The sequence below is a fragment of the Coptis chinensis genome, chromosome 7 (assembly GCF_015680905.1).
Source record: "Coptis chinensis isolate HL-2020 chromosome 7, ASM1568090v1, whole genome shotgun sequence".
Classification (NCBI taxonomy): Eukaryota; Viridiplantae; Streptophyta; class Magnoliopsida; order Ranunculales; family Ranunculaceae; genus Coptis; species Coptis chinensis.
The window spans coordinates 2,380,232-2,385,204 of NC_141462.1; positions in this window are offsets into that span (position 1 = coordinate 2,380,232).

Below are 4,973 nucleotides of genomic sequence, written 5' to 3' on the forward strand. Positions count from 1 at the left end.
GCTCGCTTAGTTCGTTATTCTCATTACAAAAAAATCGATGAAGTTACCACATTTAGCCCTTCGGTCTAAGTTTGAACGCTTTTATGCGCTTTAGTTCATTACTATCATTCTGAAAAAATCGGCGAAGTTACCACATTTAACTTTGTCGGGCCTAAGTTTGAACGCTTTTTACGCTCGCTTAGTCATTACTATTGCTACGACAAAATCTGACGAAGTTACTACATTTAACCGTCGGTCTAAGTTTGAGCGCTTTTACGCTCGCTTAGTTCGTTACTATCACTATGACAATATCCGACTAAGTCACCGCGTTTTTTTTTTGCCAGCTGAAGTTTGAATGTTTTTTCACTCGCTTAGTCTAATTTTGCCGAGTTAAGTTAGCATTGAGGCGTTTTTCTACATGGGGGCTGCCTCGTTCTATTTCATTTCAACTACATAAATCAACAACATTGTGGAGTTTTCCCAAGTATGTTATCCGTCACAACAATAATATTCAATAGCAAATCCATACTTTATTGTTATTTTTCATCAAAAGAAGTTTTAGCTCTATGGTATTACATTCACACAATTACCTAATCAATTGTCTCTGTCAATTGTCTTACGGTCGTTCGATTAAATCTTCATTTTCTTCTTCGAAATCTGCATTCGCTTCGCTTAGCTTCGATTAACTATTTTCCGCAGTCATTATTTTTCTAAGGCATTGTACCGATCTTTCTACGAAAAATTTTCTGAGCGAAAATTTTCGTCAGGGTTGTGATTTTTTCTAAGGCATTGTGCCGATCTTTCTACGAAAAATTTTCCGAGCGAAAATTTTCGTTAGCGTCATTATTTTTTCTAAGGCATTGTGCCGATCTTTCTACGAAAATTTTTCCGAGCGAAAATTTTCGTCAGCGTCGTGATTTTTTCTAAGGCATTGTGCCGATCTTTCTACGAAAAATTTTCCAAGCGAAAATTTTCGTTAGCGTCATTATTTTTTTCTAAGGCATTAAGCCGAACTTTTCGAGTTTAAACTTTCGAGGAGGCTCGTACAACCGTCGTTTCTCCGTGCGGCAAAAATTCGCATTACGTTAACTTTCTAAGCGAACGCTTTATTCAGCTTCTTTATTATTATTTTTTCTACTGCATTGTGACCTTTCCGTTCGAAACTTTTCGTCAATATCTTTTGCTCGTAATTTCGCCGTTTCAACCTGCGACGCAAATACAAATCTTTTCGTTAGTCTTTCAGACTTAACCAAAATGTGAAGCTAACTGGAAAAACAATATTGACATACTCGTTATATGCTATCAACGCGAATAATTCTTGAAGCCTCGAACTTCTATTAAATTTATCTCTACTTGCATCTCGATTCTTTTGTGCTTTATTCTACATCTCGTGTATAAACTCTAGTGCCACCCTTGAAGAAAATTTCGCGTTCGTCCATGGTGTACAACACACGTTTGGTGTTGTTTGTCTTCGCTAACAGCCAAACAGTGCAACCTACTTTCGGGTTGCCTTGCGGTTTCACTTCGAAACTTCTCCGTTTTCTTGATCTATACTTATTAGTTTCTATCTTTGCATGTTTCGATCTGGTTTCTTGGTTTGTGTGCTATCTTGTGGTACTTCCACGTTTTGTTTTAGTCTATTGTTCATTCTTTGCGGTTTGGAGGGGCATTACATCTCGATATTTGGTAAGAGCTTTGGTTCCTCCAACCTTACGTTCCCATTCTTCATCTGTTTTTTATACCAAGTCAGCATTCCGATTCAATATCAGTAAAGAAAAAAAATAAAAAAGAACAACAACCACACAAGATCGAATATATATAAACTTCTATCTACACCTTTCTTCAATTCCCTATTAAGTGGTGACCTTTCTTACTCTTCGCACATAGTTGACCTTTTGACTTGGAGATTTTGCATCCGTACAACACATTGTTTTTTCACTTAGTGATTATCCAAACTAGTTTAAGATAAGGTGGGAGACTCATTGGTCTTCGTAGTTGACGTTTATCTACTTCCAATTTCTCTCTCTTCAAGTCCTACTAGAATCACGTGCTAGTCACATATTCTAGTCCATGTGCACGTCCCACTTATTTTGGACACTATCTCTATCTCTTATCCAATCCGGATTTAAATTTAGAGTCCTAGTTTTCTATTGTATTTGATCACATCACATGCAATAATTTAGTTGTTGTATGCATGTACTTATCATTTCACACTTATCTAGTTAAGTACATATCTTTCGGTACACTTCTTTTATTCTATATGAAATACTAATTACGTCCATTTAAAAATTATCCAAGTCCACTACTTACTTCAATTCATTCTGAAGTTCTTTTTATCTTATTATTACTAAACTGCCTCTACGTATAATTTCAACGGTCTAATCCTAGTATCGTTATTCTGCTGGCATGCGTCGTCAACATCAATTTTCATATTGTTACGTCATGCGTTCGGTATATTTTCGGCACTCAATTTCTTTTGAAATTTTTTCTGTGCATTTTTTTTTTCAGTGCATTTTTCAACCATTTTTTTTTAACTACATTGCGTCCTGTATACATTATTTGATATTCTTTCGTTTCCAATAATTCACGAATTTTTCCCGATTGTCCATTTTCCTATCGTTTACGTTCACAGGACACTTTGTTATACATTTCGCTTACTATTTTCGTATTCCATTTTTTCCTTGCTTTTACTTCTCTTCTTTGCCATGTGAACTTTGTTCGCATGACAAAGAGGGGGCGGTGTTCGACCCCCACATACGTGGCAAACGTCCATTAGTAGGGGTCTCCATTTTATTCATTTAATCGACAGGGCTAAAGCCCAATTTGCAATACCATGGATCAATGTATATGCCCATTAACTCATGTGTCTAAGGCTGAACCTTAGTCACATAGCTTGCCACTAATGTACATTGATTTATGTCCAGATTCATTTATTATCAAAGAGATAATTATCAATTGACAGTTATATTCTATCACGATTACTCAAGATACGAGAATATTTGAGCTACAAGGACTCTCTACTCTACCTATATAAATACCAAACTGTTTTTCATAAGGAACTACGTTGAAACTTGATCCCTAGAGAATAGATCTTGGGTACGTAGGCAACCATTAGTTGGTTCAGTTTCATCTCCCCCAACATTAAATTCCTCTGTTTCTTAGTGCGTTCTTTACCATTGCTCGTTGTGTTGAAGTAGTTTCTGCGCGAGAAACAGAACCAAAGATACTTACTAATTTAATGTGCAGTTTTACCCAGCGCAAAGCGGGTATGGTACTCCTTGAAGGAGATGTATTCTCAAGAGAATAACATATCTCACATCTTTGATTTGTTTGAATCTCTTTTAAAACAAAACAGGGTGATCAACCAATTGACGAGTATTATATCACCATGAAGGGACTGGGAAGAACTTTTGTTGTATCAACCTTTCACCATTGACTTGGAGAAACAGAGACAACAAACGCGAACAATTTCAGGTTGCTTTACTTCTACATGGGATGAATTCAAAATATATTGTTTACAAGGATCAAATTTTAGCTAGTGAAATTGTTTAAATGCGCTTTCGGGCTTTTTTTCGTCTTAAGAGAAAGTGGCGGGGAGCATGGTGAGTCTCTTTCAATTGTTAAGGAGTCATCAGCCTTACTTTCTACTCCTAGCAATCGTGGTGGATGTGGAGGTTATACTGGTGGTCGTGGTTCTTATGGTCGTGGTAATTATGGTAATGGTAGAGGTGGTCGTGGTGATAGGTACGACAGTGTTGCTGAAAGGAAGTGTACTCATTGTGGTAAGGAGAGGCATACTGAGCCGTTCTGTCACGCCCCGAGACCCATCACACATCCCGAGGTCGTGGAGATGAATCTCGAGGCAGTCACTGACACAATTCTATTGAAATTTCGGCGGAGTTTTCTTTGTTTAATCGTCGTTTCGTATACTTAATTAAAACCTGTCATAACTTGTAAATCTCATAATTCACCCATCCAACAACCATATATATACTACTCTTAACTTTATATACGGCAGGGATATATCTATATATCTACAAAACTGTTTAAGTGAGAACCGTTGCCCAAATACATCGATTATTACATCAAAATGAACTGGCTCTCTATATCCAACAAAAAATGAACTAATCTCTCTCTATACAACAAAATGAGATAGATTCGCCCTATACCACAAAATAACTTGACTCTGTCCCTCGTCAAGCATAAGAAAAACCACCCAAATCCCCGTAACCATCTTCACTAGTGGTAGGGATAATCTCCTCCGCAACTGGCTCGTCTGAAAATGTTAATGTAGGATGAGCAAAACAACTATGCCTAGTAGAAACGCACATAACCAATAAATAGTCTACTTATAGCAAAACATTTAAAACATGCAGGTTTTCCATAATAATAATCAAAATATCGTGACTATATAATAAATCACTAACTCACATCAATCATATTGGCATGCTTCTTTAATATTCAAAATAGAGTTTTCACAATCATCATACAACTATTGTGGCATTTGCATCCTATTAGAATGGTGAGAATGCGACCGGTATTTTCATTGATCCACAAGCATATCTCGGTTCGATGCTTCCCGGTGTGAACCATGCACCGGTTGTTTTCCTGATTTTCTTGGCGGGGAGCTGAAAATGCGTTGTTGTGCATTACACAAAACCCAAAGCTTTTAGGGCTCGGTGGGCCTCAGTAACCCACGACCCCATACGGCCGTCACCTAACTTACGGTGGTCAACCGTTCGACGACTGCAAACTACTCAAGATCCTGACACACGTCCAGGAGTGGACTAAACTCTCACTCCTTGCGTCTAAATCTCATCGAGGTAAACATGTAACCTCACACAAGCTAAGCACCATACAGCGTGACACGTACAAACATGGTTATCTAGAAAAGTAGAAAAGGAATTTTCGGACTACATCCTGTGATGCATCCCTTTAAAGATGGCCCACCACCTCGAAAGGTGTACACCACAATTGAAATCCTAGAATGAACT